Source organism: Trachypithecus francoisi, unplaced genomic scaffold, assembly GCF_009764315.1.
Source record: "Trachypithecus francoisi isolate TF-2019V2 unplaced genomic scaffold, Tfra_2.0 Lachesis_group5, whole genome shotgun sequence".
Lineage (NCBI taxonomy): Eukaryota > Metazoa > Chordata > Mammalia > Primates > Cercopithecidae > Trachypithecus > Trachypithecus francoisi.
The window spans coordinates 116,969,818-116,985,393 of record NW_022681470.1 but is presented as its reverse complement, the minus strand read 5'-3'; the positions used below and the strand labels follow the sequence as shown (position 1 = coordinate 116,985,393).

The 15,576-nt window shown below is 32.7% G+C and overlaps 1 long non-coding RNA gene across 1 annotated transcript in view; it reads left to right on the top strand.

The window, feature by feature from the left end:
• Positions 1 to 4,221: 4,221 nt before the first annotated feature.
• Positions 4,222 to 15,576, top strand: part of LOC117074818 — a 43,163-nt gene continuing 31,808 nt past the window's right edge. Inside the window, exons 1-2 of the long non-coding RNA XR_004433717.1 lie at positions 4,222 to 4,395; positions 9,589 to 9,764. This is a non-coding gene — a long non-coding RNA (uncharacterized LOC117074818). The remainder of the gene's footprint in view (positions 4,396 to 9,588; positions 9,765 to 15,576) is intronic.

Sequence of the window (15,576 nt, the reverse complement as noted above, 5' to 3'; positions counted from 1 at the left end):
ACAGTCACATCTCACATGACAGCATACAAGAGACTGTGTGAGGGGAACTGCCCTTTATAAAACCATCAGGTCTTTTGGGACGTATTCACTATCATGAGAATAGCATGGGAAAAACTCACCCTCATGATTCAATTACCTCCCTCTGTGTCCTTCCCATGACTGGTGGGGATTATAGGAGTTACAATTCAAGATGAGATTTGGGTGGGGACACAGCAAAACCATATCAATATCTGATATATGTAGATATAGAAATAACCAGTCCAGATTTCTTTAAGAATACAGAAGCCACTCTGTATATTCCTAGTATAAATATTTTAATAGAATTTTGTGTAATCAATCAAATGACTGCAGGAATAAAGATCAGAGGAGCCACCAACAAAAATTTCACCCTGCAGTATGAAAGCAGATGGTTGTCAATAATTCTCTAGAAAGTCGCTGCCGTTTACAAGAATCTCTGGCCAATCTTCATCATTTTTTTAGTTTGGACACAAAAGTGTGCTTTTGTTTTGGTACCCAACTGTGAGTTTCACATCTGTTATTGCTTCAATAGCCACTTCTTATTTCTCTCTCATCTTCCAAGTTTTATGACTACTTCTCTTTGACAAAATTTAGAAGGGATCAAAGTGATGGTGAATTGCCAACAGACCATTCAAGATAAACAAACACACAGAAAATAATACAAAATTTTTTGTATTATTGTTTTGATGTTTATCCAATATTTTATTTTCTGATTTATAGCTATGATAGAGGTTATTAAACTTTCTGTAAAGTATACGATAGTAAATGCTTTAACCTTTACATGATACATGGCATAGTCTCTGTAGCAACTACACAAACTTCCTGTTGAGTGTCATAGTAGCCACAGGCAATACATAAACAAATGAGTAAATTTGTGTGCCAAAAAACATTTATTTTCAAATAAAGGCTGTGGGTGACAGTTTGCTAAACCCTGTTCTATGATATAGACTCTATGGTTGAGTTCATCTATAATAGTTAATGCCAAAACATTATTCAAAATTGTGATACCAATGTACATGATGACCAGTAATGATTCAAGATTTGGTAGCTCAACAACTGCTGTGGTTAGAATGTTTGTTCCTTCCAACTCATATTAAACATTTATTGCCATTGTATCATTATTAGGAGGTGGGGCCTTTGAAAGGTGATTAAACCATGATGGTTCTGCCCTATTTGATAGGATTAATGCCATTATAAAAGAACAAGTTCAGCCTCCTTTTACTTCTTTTTCATTCTGCCACAAGGTGAAGCAAGAAGACCCTCAACAGATGCAAGCACCTTGATATTGGACTTCCCAGACTCCAGAACTGCCAACCAATAAATTTCTGTTTATTATAAATCACCCAGTCTTTAGTATTCTGTATAACAGCCCAAATGGACTACAACAACAACTTTGTCAACAATTTCTATTTTCATTGTTTTAACTTTAGCCTTTCTGCTGGATAATAAAGGTGTGCTATAGTGAAAGTCCGTAATTCTAATGATAATAGAATTTACCACATTTTCATATGTTTATTGCCCATATGAATATAGTCTTTTGTGTAGTACATTTTCTAGCATCCCATTCTTATTTTACAGGCTCTATTATTTCTTCTTGACTTATATTATTATTATTATTATAGATAAAAGCTTTTGTGATTATTTCTGTTATACAAATCCTTTTTGACTCGGTGGCTTGGATTTTTCCTCTCAATGGTGTTTTTATTCTTTCTTTCTTTCTCTTATGAAGAGAAACTTAATTTTAGTGTACTTTGCTTTATTCATTTTGTATTATACTTCGTTCTTTTTAAACCCTATTTTTCAATTTTTTTTTAACTCTTAGATTGGAAACTGAGAAGCAATTTATCATATAATCAACTAGGAGCTAACTGCATGTGTATGGTTCATTTCATATACATGTTTCTATAAGTTGTGAATTGTTATTTTTTGTTTCAACAAAAACAAATGCTTAAATAATTGTTTATCACTAATCTGTTAGATTGGTGCATAATAATTGTGGTTTTTGCCATAAAAGTAAACCTCAATTACTTTTGCAACAAAGTAATATATTACCTTCTTTTTTGTTCATACACATGTGGCTGTCTTTTTCATCTCTTTATTCCACTGTACCATTTACTTATGCTGTGGCAATAGTACAGTATTATCATTATCTTTTTGTTCATTTTCATATATATATATTGACTATTCATAGCTCCTCAGGTTTTGTGCAAATTTGCAAAAGTTTGTTATGCACTCACAAGGGCATTAGTGAGACTAAGGTTGAGATTGACTTGTATTTAAATTTATTTATGAAGAATTGACATAATTATAAGATAGGGGCTTCCAAATCCATAAACACGGTGTGTTCCTCCATTTATGTTCAGCTTTTTAAATTTGTTTCAAAAGTATTTTGTACTTTAATTAATTAGTGGTAAAATAAATAGAATATATGATCTATTATTTTGACTGTTTGAAGCTTATGGTTTAATAATTATTAATACTGTTCACATAGTTGTATAGCCACTGCAGAACATTTTTCGTCTTGCAAATCTGAAACTCTATACCCATAAAACAATTCTTCATTCTCACTCCCATCAGCATCTGACAATCACCATTCTCTTTTTGTTTCTATCAATTTAACTTCTCTAGATACCTCATATAAGTGGAATAATGTAGTATTTATATTTTTGTGACTTCTTATTTTACTTAGAATGTCCTCAGTGTTCATGCATGTTGTAGCATGTGTCAGAATTTCCTTTCTTTTTAAGCCTGAGTAATATTCTATTGTATGTATATATCATGTTTTCTTTATCCATTAATTGGTCCATGGACAGTTGGGCTGTTTTCACCTTTTGGCATTGTGGATAATGCTTATATAAACTTGTGTATACAAATATCATTTTGGGACCTGGCTTTCAATTCTTTTGGATATATACCCAGAAGTAGAGTTGCTGTATTGCATGGTAAGTCTAGTTTTAGATTTTTGAGAAACAATCATGTTGTTTTTTATAGCTACTGCAGCATTTACATTCCAACCAACAGTTAACAAGCTTCCAATATCTTCACATACTCACCAATTCTTGTTATTTCCAGGATTTTATAAATAGCAGCCATTTTAATATCAGGTGATGTTTCATTATTTTGATTAATGGTCAGTAATCAGTGGTTATTTTTAATTAATTTAATCATTGTTTTAATGATTGTTGTTCCACTAATAACTAGTGATGCTCTCCCTCTCTCTATATATACATATATATACACACATATATATTTATTTGAGTTATATAAGATTAGTTGACTACCTATGTATCGATTTATTTTTGGCTTTCCATTCTGTTCTGTCTCTTTCTCTCTATATATATGTTATACATATATACACATATATGTATATAAGGGTTATATATGTATATGTATATAACTTTCACACATTTGTATATAAAAATATATATACAAATGTATTAGTTATATACATTTATACATATATACATATAGTATATATACTATATAATATATGGTATATACATATATGTGTATGAGTTATACATATATGGATATATATATGGAGAGAGAGAGAGAAACAAAACAGAATGGAAAGCCAAAAATAAATCTATGTATATGTAGTCAACTAATCTTCAACAAGCATGTCAAGAATATGAAATGAGAAAGTATAGTCTCTTCAGCAAATTATATTGGGAAAAGTGTGCATCTTCATGGAAATGAATGAAATTAGACCCTTATCTTACACCATACCTAAAATTAAATTCAAAATGTATTAAACTCTTAAGACCCCAAATTGTAAAATGCCTAGGTAAAAACATGGAGATAGGTTCACGACATTGGTTTTGGCAATGATTTCAGGGATTTGACACCAAAAGCAAAAGAAACAATAGACAAGTGAGACAACATCAAATTAAAAAGCTTCTCTGATTTCTCTAACCATGGCTTAACAGACTCCAGGTATGCCTCCTGCCATTTCTCTGAAGGGTAAAAGTGGTAAGTCTTGGCAACTTCTACCTAGTGCTAAGTCTGCAGACTTACACAATGTATAGGCTGTGGGGTTATGGTGACTTCCACCTAGATTTCAAAGGATATATTAAACAGCTGTGGGCCCATATAGAAACTGGCTGCAGGAACAGGACTGCCACAGGAAATCTGTACTGGAATGCCTAGTGGAGCCATGGAAACAGGACACTGCCCTCCAAATTCCAGAACTGTAGAGCCAGCAGCAACATGCAATGCTTGCCTGGGAAAGCTGCAAGCACCTGACTTGAACCCTTAAACCTATGAGAGCAGCCATGTGGGCTGAGCCCCTCTCTGTGGACTAAGCCAGGAGGAGAGGAACTCAGAGGCCTTAGGGTTCCTCCTTCCACTCCAGTGTGTCCAGGAAGCAGCACACAGGTAAACAATTATTCTTCAGCCTTAGAATTCAATGTCTGCCCTACTGGGTTTTGAACTTGCTTTGGGCAAATTATGTTCTCCTTTTGACCTATTTATCCCTTTTGGAATAGAAATTTTAACCTGATCCCTGCTCAACCATCATATTTTGGAAGTAGACAAGTTGTTTTTTGATTTCACACAGTTAGTGCTAGGAGTTTTGCCTTGCGTCTCAGATGACACTTTGAACTTTGGATTACTGAGTTGATGCTGGATCTAGTTAAGACTTTTGGGACTGTAAGGATGTAATAATTGTGTTCTGTATGTAAGAAGAACATGTGTTTTATGGGGCAGAGGCAATATGCTATGGTTTAGATATGGTTTGTCCCAACAAAATTTATCTTGAAATTTAATTGCTAATGTACTGGTGTTGGAAGGCAAGGCCTAGTGGGAAGCCTTTGGGTCATGGAGGCAGATCACCATAGATTAATGCCATCTTGTTGGAGTGAGTTGTTACTTTCAAAGTACTGGAATAGTTATTGTGAGAGCCCATTTTTATAAAGAGATATTTCTCCTTGTTTCTGGTCTCATTTTCATGTACCTGGTTCCCCTTCCATTTCCCTGCCAAGTTATGATGTAGCAAAGGCCTTCTCCAAAATCTGAGCAAATGCCAGTGTCATGCTGTTAAACTTCCCAGTCTCCAGAATAATGAGTCATATAAACCTCTTTTTAAGATTAAGTATTCAGTCTCAGGTATTCTTTTATAGCAACACAAAATGGACTAAGACACTACATTGTGTCCTCACATGATGGAAATAAAAGAAGCTCTCTAGAGCCTATTTTGTAAACGTATTATATTCCTGAGAGCTCTTCCCTAATTATCTAATGACCTCTCAAAGGCCCTGCCTCCAAATACAATTGCAATGATTATTTAGTTTCAACATATAAATTTTGGGGAAATACAAACATTTAGATCATAGCAAGGAGTTTATTCCATTTATATTTGAAGTAATCAGAGATAGGGAATGATTTACTACTGCCAATTTGTTCATTGCTTTCTGGATGTTATAACATTTTTGTCAATTTTCTCCTTTATATCCTTTTTTGGTGCTTAATTTTTTTATAGTGACATGTTTGATTCTCTGCACATTTCCTTTCGGTGGGGATTGCATAAAATATATTAAATTATAACAATCTGTTTTAAACTGATCCACTGTAAACAAAAACTCTGTTTCTTTACAGTTTTTTCTACCCTTTATGTTATTTATGCCATAAATTACATCTTGATATATCATGAACTCATTAACATAGATTATAGTTATTTTTATACTTTGTGTTTTAAATCACATAAAATATTTTTGTTTTGTTTTGTTTTTGTTTTTGTTTATGAGATGGAGTCTCACTCTCTCACACAGACTGGAGTGCAGTGGCATGATCTCAGCTCACTTCAACCTATGCCTCCCGAGTTCAAGCCATTCTCCCTGTCTCAGCCTCACAGAGTAGCTGTGATTACAGGCACCCACCAAAATCCCTGGTTAATTTTTGCATTTTTAGTAGAGTCAGGGTTTTGCCATCTTGGCCAGGTTGGTCTCGAACTCCTGACCTCAGGTGATCCACCTTCCTCGGCCTCCCTCTGTGATTACAGACGTCAGCCACTGTGCCTAGCCCACATAAAAGAATTTAATTGGAGTTACAAACCAAAATTAAAATAATTTAGGTTTATATATTTTTCATTTATTTACATTTACCAGTGAACTTTACATTTTCATACAACTTCGAGCTACTCTCTAATATTCTTTTGTTTCAACTAGAAGAAGCCCCTTTAGCATTTTCCTTAATAGTACAGGTCTAATGATAATAATCTTCATCAGCTTTTGTTTTTCTGGAAAATCTTAATTTTACCTTATGTGAATGACAGTTTTGCCAGATATAGTATTCGCTACTCAGTTTGTTTTTCTTTCATCACATTAAATACATTACTGTGCTACCTTCTGGCATGCAAGGTTTCAGGTGAAAAATATGCTAATACTCTGATAGACTATCTCTTTTATGTAATAAGTTGCTTTTCTCTTCTTCTTTCAAGACCCTTTGTCTTTTAAGTTTTGACAGCTTGATTCTACTGTATCTTGGCTTAGGATTCTTAGAGCTTGTCACCCTTGACACCCTTGGTGTCAGAACCAATTTGGAATTGTATCAATGTTGCCACCAGTTTTTGGAGACAAGGGACTCCAAAACCAGTCTCTTAAGCAGTTCCCAGACAAGTCAGAATATTGCAAGCACATGTCCATGTTTTCCTCCTGTCTGGAGAGAAGAGCTGGGAGTTGCGCTGTTTCTTCCTGACCAGGAGCACTGCACTAGAATGTGAATGGGAAACAGACGAGAAAAAAGTCACAAATTTCCTACCTGTTTCGGTATAGCTTTTTTTTTAAGTTAAGTGTTTGTTTTCTTTACCTTCTTAACTGATTTCTAGAGTTCACAGAAAGGAATTTTGGTCCATAAATTATTGTTTATTTGAGGTTTCCATTATGAAAAAAAAAGATCTGGAGCTTTCAAATTTACCCTCTTGCTTACATCAGCATCTGTATTTTTTTTTTTTTTTGCTTAAGTATATTTAAAATATGATTTTTGTATGTTTCTATATATTTGATATTTTAAGAAACTGGTGAAAATAATGTTTTTAAAATTTATTTTACCCTGTCTGTTGCTACCATGTATAAATGCAAATATTTTACTTAAAATGTGCCTTACAACATTGCTATACTTAATTATTAATTATAATAATTTACAGGTTTTTGTGATTGGCTATTTCTGATTAAAGAATCATAACGTCTGTAAGCGATAGGTGTTTTTAATTGTTATTGCTGACGTAGGCTTCTTTTTATTTATGTTTTTCTTTTTCTTTTTGAGAAAAGGTTTTGCTCACTCAGGCTGGAATGCAGTCATGTGATCATAGCTTACTGCAGCCTCAAACTCCTGGGCTCAAGCAATCCTCTTGCCTCAACTTCCCACGCAGCAGTGTGACTATAGTGTGACTAGAGTCACACCATCAGGCCAGGCTAATTTTTTAAACTGTGCTTACTTTCTGTAGAGATGTGGTCTCACTATGTTGTTCAGGCTATCTTTTTTTTGAACACTATTGAATAGACCTTCTTTTAAAGTTTTAAAGAGAAATAATGATAATAAACCTCCTTGTATGATTTTTCACATCACCAGTAAAACTTTCAACTTTTACCATAACACGTGAGGCTTGCTGTAAGGTTTTTATAGGTCACAATAGTCATATAAAAGAAGTCTAATTATATTTTGATTTTTTAGTGATGTTTAAGCATAAAGGATGTTATATTTTATAAAATACTTTACAGTCTTAGTCCATTCAGTCTACTATACAAACTGCCATAAACTGAGTGAATTTTAAACAACAGAAATGTATTTCTCACAGTTCTGAAGGCTGAGAAATCCAAATGGCTGTACCAGCCCATTTGGTATCTGGTGAGGGCCTGTTTTCTGTCTCATAGATGCATCTTCTAGCTGTGTCCCCAAATGGTAGAAAGAGAAGGTGCTCCTTTAGGTTTATTTTATAAACACTATCCCTCATGAGGGCTCTCTCCTCTAGATCTTATCACCTCCCAAAAGTATCTATTCCTTAATACCATAACCTTTGGGATTACAATTTCAACATATTCATGTTGAGGGACTTAAATATTCAGACTACATACAGCATGTATCCATTAGAAATGTGCTTCTACCTTACTCCATTGATATAGGAAAATTACTTTTCATTCCTAAAATATATATAATTTGGCTTTGGTCTATTATGCTTTTCGTACATTTTGAAAGTTCCAATTGTGAATTTTTGAAGGATTTTTTACATGTAAAACTAGCTTATTACTTTCTTTTCTTACGATGTTTATTTCCAGATTGTTTTTTATCCAGATGACACTGACGTCATCAAGCAAGTTTAGTAGTATTTATTCACTTATTGTTTTAGGAATAACTTTGTGTAAGATAGTGTTACTTTTTCCTTAAAAGTTTCATGGTTGTATTTACTGTTAATTTCATTGCAGCATACAGTTTTCTTGTGGGGAACATTTTTAATTGCACATTTAGTAGTTAAAAGTTGGATCACATATTCTACTTCCATGTATTCTCCAACCACTGTTTACTTTTAAATATACAGATACAAAGTTTCTCTCATTGCTCTGTATTTTTTTGTTTAGTCTCTTCCCTTTTTTAATATTTTTAACTTTCTATATTGGGATCATCACAAATTTACATACAGTTGTAAGAAATAATACAGAGATATTCTGTCTACCACTCACCCAGTTTACCCCAATGACAACATATTGTATTTGGAAAAACATTTTAAAATCTAATATTATGTGTTTAATCTTTCCATTTTGTGTACACATTTTTGCTGTGCATTTAAGATGTCTATGTGCTTTGGAATCAAGGAAAAAGAAATGAAGAGAGGTATAGGAGCCACTAGAATTGTTACGTAGAAATGCAAATGAAAATTAATAGTTATTAATTTGATATTAATATTAAAACCAGAACTTTGTTCAGCTACTATGAAGACAGAGTTGAGAGAACGGCTTGAGCCTCTAAGGTTTAGGCTGCAATGAGCTGTGAATGTGCCACTGCACTCCAGTCTGGGTGACAAAGTGGGACCCTGTCTCAAAATAAGAAAAAAAAAAGAAATAGAACTTTGAAACAAGGTATAATCAAATATTTTTACCTAAGAAAACATATTTACACCATTTACTAATTATTACTAATATATAAAGATGAAATCTAAAGACCTAATATTGAGATTTACATAAGAAAGTTGTACAGGAAGTGGAAGATAGATATTTTCTTTTACTGAACTGACAAACTAAAAAAAAATACAGACAGAAATAGGGAAGACAGATGCATAAGTGTGTTTTCCTTCTCTACATTCTTAATTTTTTTGTGATTAACTTTGAATTGAAGGGAACATATAGAACAGCGAATGTTTGCACCGTTTCATAATTTAGGTTCAAGAAGAAACAGCACTTCAGTCTTAGTAGGAACCAAGGATAATTTTCCTCAGAGTTACTTCAGTGTAAATTTGGCAGTATAGTTTAATTTTGTGAAATGAAGGCAACCATTTAAATAATTTTCTGACATTACCCTCAAATCCTCTTGTGGCATGAATCAGACCAAAAATTTTCCAAATCTTTCCACTTGACCACACAGAAATTAGCAGAAATGCAAACCACCAGAAGTGCATGAGATGAGGCTGGCTAAGACAAGGATTAAATTAGACTGCCTTTGCCAGAAGACAGAAAGAAGTCATTGCCAAAAAAAAAAAAAACAACAACAACAAAAACCAGTTAAAGATAGTCAACTCCAGAGCACCAGCAATAGCTAAGGTGAGGCCAAATCAGCTAGGGATTGCATTAGTCCTGGATAAACGTATGAGACACAGATTTTACCATTTCAATAGCAAAACCCATGCAAAAGACTTGTGGTCAAGAATACTTTCATCTCAGGGGTTACCAATTTACAGACCATGTTAGATTAGTGACGCCACAGCAAAGAACAGGCAACATGAGGACTGTGTGTGAGTTTGAGATTCTCCTTTTTTTTTCTGCTGCTAACAGAACATAGAAGTCAGCATTCCATACACAAAAACACTACTGTGGAGAGGAACAAAGATTCAGTCATAATTCTGAGAGAATAAACATCGCTTAGATCAACCTTTAGACTCGATATGCTTAATAGATTAGACTGAAATTAGGTGTTTCTAATGCTCCCTTTTACTCTATCCATCATGTGTAGGCTGATCTTGAGATCAAAATAAAATAATAATACCTTTCATTTGCAGATACATTTTATTTGTGTCATGAGTACATTTCAACCCAGTTGTGAGTTTATTAACGTATATTTTCTCTCCCTACTCCACAGCCAATGTTCCAATCTAGTTCTTTCTCCTGACTTCCTCATATGCTCAATGGTACTTTTTACATTTATGAGTACAGAGGTTTGATACCTTCACTGATGTTTACTTTTGTGCGTCACCAGGCATTCTTCTAGAATTGGGTGCTTCCCCCTTCCACCGGGACTTCCCTACTGGCTTCAACCCAAGTTATCCATTTCTTCAAAACACCGTTTGTCGTTTTTATCACTCAATTTAGCATATAATTTCAAAAAGGTTCAAATACTTCATAGTTTTTTTCTCCCATATATATTATACAAAGTGTACATAAGAGTGCCTACCACCTGGCAAGAAAATGATATATTTTAGAAATTGGTGTCTTCAGAATTAACTGTACACTTATGAAAGGCATTGTCCAGTGTCATGTCTTAGAGATATTCTGGGTCCATCATAATGTATGTTAGTTTGACTGTATCTAATAAAATAAACATCTTTGCATCTCATATTTTTGAAAATTTTAAGATAATTTTGCAAGATTTTGAGAAACTGTGAAATATATAAAATGCATGAAAATGTTTAAAACTTGAAATTGCTACACACACTCAACATGCTTTTAGGGTTTATTTAGTTATTGTGAATACTCAAAAGATTCACGTTATTTGATTATATAATTATATTATAAAATTATAATTTTGTAATAAATAAACAAAGGAGCAAACAATTAACACATAAGTGAAAAACTCAAGTAATTAACAGTTTTATTTGGTCAACTTAATACCAAAACAGTTGATACATACTTTTGTTTTATTGTTTGGTCTGGTGCATTGTTGGAATGTTGCTTAAGCAATGTCTAATTTCTTGTCTGTGCAACTGACAAACCTAAGAATGTAGCTAATTCATTGTCAATCTAGTGTGTCTGCACAATTAATCATATTGGCAGGGGGAATAGATGGAATTGAGAAGAGGTAAAATGTGAGAATTTTATGAATGAGCAATTTATAATTCTTAATGTACATTTCTGAAATCATTCTTTCTCTTACTTATTTTATATTCACCCTTATATCACCAGAAAACAAATTATATAAAACATACATATTATAGCTACATTATATATATATATCTACATATATATGCAATAACATTAGTTGAAATCATTTTATAATCTTTATGCAAATGTTCTTGTTCTCTTTACCCCATCTTCTAGGTTAGATAATATTTTGCAAAAGAAAATATGGATTATGTCTTTTATAATTCTAGCCTTCATCACCTCACATAGTAAATCTACAATCAACAAATGAATGAGTCATATTTATTTTGGTTTTATATCTAAATGATCACACCTATTTTCTCGTTTTTCCACAATCAGATTTTTAAGGGCGAATAATGTGTGTTTTCTAGGCAATATATTAAGTTTGAGTATGCCCAGCTCAATATGGTAAAGAACACATGATTTAGTATCAATTTAATTAAAACTTAAAATATTAATTCAGGTCATAAAGTAGAGGTATTAGATTCTGCTATAGAATGAAAGATAATTTGCCTTCAGTCAATGTTTTCAATATTTTTACTACTTCAGTTCAATAAATGGCAGAGGGAGTTATATTTCAATGAGGTTAAAACAATTCTATGCAAATAAAATATATATAATTTCATTATATACAAGAGTTTAGTAATATAGATATTTATTATATAGAAATAATATATTAATACATGAATGTATAATGTAAATTATTAATAAATATTAAATCATAATAAATATTTCTATGTAGTTAGAAATTGCTTCCCAAAAGTGACATCTCACTACCACCCAAGGGAAAAAAAAATAGAACTCAAAAATATCTTTAGTTAATGAAAAAGGATGAACTCTTTTACAGTATTTGTTAGACTCAATGTGTCTCTGCCATTTTAACAGAAACATAGAATGATAAATAAATAATCTGACTTGATGGTTATTTTCCTTTGACAACGGAACCAAAATGTATTTTAAAATTTGCTTTTTGTAAAGAAGTGTAAATATGATTTTAAGCAAAATGTAAATAATTTAAATACATCTGAGACTGCTCTAAAGAGATTAGTTTGTCACAGTTGTGTATGTTTACTTTTCTACACAATAATTTTTAAAATAGAATTAAAATTTACCTAGAGTAATTATTTTATGTGATCTCATTATTTGCTTATTTTACTGGGTGATATAACTCAATAAATTAATAGTTATGTACCTCTATAATTTCTAATTTTCTGAAAGCTTGTACATGACAGTATATTCTGATTTGTCTAGAATACTTACGTTAAATATAAAATACATTGATTAAGTATGCTTTAGTAAACTAAGACTAGAAATATTAATAAGAATGCTTAAGTAAATGCAATTGACAGATATACTCATTGACATTTAAGATGGATGTTTTCTAATCTAAACACAAATAGCAGAGAATTTGTTTTTTCTTAGCAAGGCAATTTTACTTCTATAGTAGGACGTGTCTCGTGGATGGAGCAATGGCAAGAGCATACCTGAACCAGGGAGGCGAAGAGGTTCTATATCTGACTCAGGTAGCTTCTAGTGCTGTGTCATGCCCCTACTGGCTAGCGTTGGACTGTGCAGTCTAAACTAATTCCGATTGGGTATTTTAAAGAGAACAAAGGTATGAGCAGGAGTGACAGGGTGAGTAATTTGGCAGGAAGGATGGTTACAGAACAGGTGAATAGGATGACTAAGAACAGAGCAGGTGACCGAGGATAACTAAGGTCAAAGCAGGTGACCAAGAGTGACTAAGGTCAGAGCAAGTGATAGAGGCTAGGATGGAGTTGTTTACTGAAACTAGGGGCAAGGAGATGTGAGGAATGAGGAATTTAAACTTTAAAATGAGCAACAAATAACAAGGGAGCTGAACATACTGATACATTGGTTCTTTGGGAGGATCACAGAACTCATTGTACTGAACAATTTACAGAATTGTACAGAATTCTGTAAATTGCACAGAATTCTGTAAATTGTACAGAACAATTCACAGGCTAAAACCTTTCAAGAGGAATTTATTATATCCTATAATTTTCCCCCTTTCAATTTTCATAGTACTTCCTCTTCAAACTTTTCTAACATACCTTGGCTTTGCTGCTTGACTTAATTCTCTAAAATAAAAATAAAAATAAATCTGAATAAGGTGGAAGAGAGCTAAGGGAGGTTTTAGTAAGTGCTGCTTGTAAGTCTTTGTACTGTCCCACGGATGCATGGTATGACACAACACACCCAAGAAGAATGAGTACACCTATTATGGCTGCAAGAGAAGTAAGAATTGAGGCTATGATTTCTTTCCATTTACTGAACTACCACCTTTTTAGGCACCCTGAGAAAGGGTTATCGACTTCAGAATTTTTAGCTAACTCATTGGATAAGGTGGTAAGTCTTTGTAAGGCCCTTGTTATGCCCTCAGTGTGGGTAGTGTTGTTTGGGATAAAGGTACAACACTGAATTTTAATCATAACACAAACACCACCTTTTTCAGCTAACATCATATGTAGGGCCATTCTGTTTTCTCAGGCCATCTGGCCAGTGGGCCTCAATTGTTCTGCTATCCCTTTGACAGCATCCCTGGTGTAGTTAATAAACTGCTGCTGATTACAGTAGATGAAATTACATCATTTACAATAGCAGAGAATTTTACATGCCTTTTGGAAAAGAAATATTAGTAATTTGAGCTTTCATTCCTTACTTTTCACCTGTTGGACTTAAATGCATTTCTTTGAGAATATGGAGATCTTTTGAGAAAGCAGAGTTAATTGTAGTGTAAAATATTAACAAGTAGGTCTGTTCTACTGTTTTATTTTTGTATTATGTAAAACCCAAACATCTTGGAAAACCAGGAGGGGAAAAGAGTTCTCACATAATCTTCCACTAGGAGTACAAAATACTACCTGACTAAAATTCAAATTATGTATAATAATTTATTTTAACAACTAATCAACTTTTTTTCCTAGAACTACTGCTAAAAATAATCAGAGATACAAGGTAAGGGTTGTGTTCAAGGCTGTTTATCTGAGTGTAATTTGTGAATGCAAATTCTGGAGGAAAGACACTAATAGTGAACGCTAAGGAAATGTTTGACTAAAATACACATATTCAAATGATTATATAGGTATTATATTAAGTAGAAATCAAGTATGGATAATAATTTATGATAAATTGTTGAAGATACAAATCATATGAAAATGCAGAGAAACAAAACTGTATATGTCAGTTTATTCTCAATTCCATAAATTTAAATCTATAGTTGTATATAAGTATAAACATATACACATATGTGCACGCATATATGTATAAAAACACATGACATGGCAATATGTATACAAATGTTCATTATAGTGTCAAGGTAGTTTTTTAGATTAATTTTTAAAATACAAATATGTTAAGTACTCAATTTAGCTAGTGAATAAATCCACAATGTTCAAAAATTAACGCACTCCATATACTCCTATAATTTAAAATACTCTTAAATTCTTTAAGAATTTAAAGATACTGCAAATATCTAAAGGATAGCAAAATAAAGGATGCATCAAAAACGTTCACAGTATTACATTTAAGAAGTATAAAATCATACTATCAATCTCGAGAGTGAGGGGAAAAAAAGTAAAACAGGAAAACACAATAGTAAGACTTACACGGTGCAAAATTGCAATTTGAAGATAGATCCACTCCTTGGATGCAGTTCTTTAGAAAAAACAATGGAAGGGCTTATTTGTCAGAAATGAATTTATGATAAAATCCATACAAGAGTACTTATAATAATGTACTTATCATAGATGAACTAAGGCACAAACAGAAATTCTGGACCTACTAGGGAAAATAATTCTGAAAACAGACTGTAACTTTTATACTTGAAGGTGTGTCTAGGACTAGAGGGTAGAATGTAGTGGTATCCAGTAGTTCATAATGAAGCAAAATTGAATACTGTTGGTTCCCTGAACTGCAGTCAAGAATGTTGCATGGCTTATGCTTAATTATCTGAAATACACAAAGCATTCCCATATTTAGACATTATACATCTTGTACTTTGAGAAATTGTGTCTTGTTTTCAATTATAAATTTGATCCAAAGTAAAATGTCTAGAAACTGTTGACATATACAATTCAGTGTAATATTTGATCATAGAATCATTTGCAAAATAAGATTGCAAAAGAGTAGAGGGAGTCATTGAGAAAAGTTTTGAGAAGGAGATTGAAGATTACAGAAGATATTTTCTATTTCTTTTGTTTATTGGTAGGAGAAAAGAGAGACTCTATACATAAACTATCCTGAGACAGAATCCCTA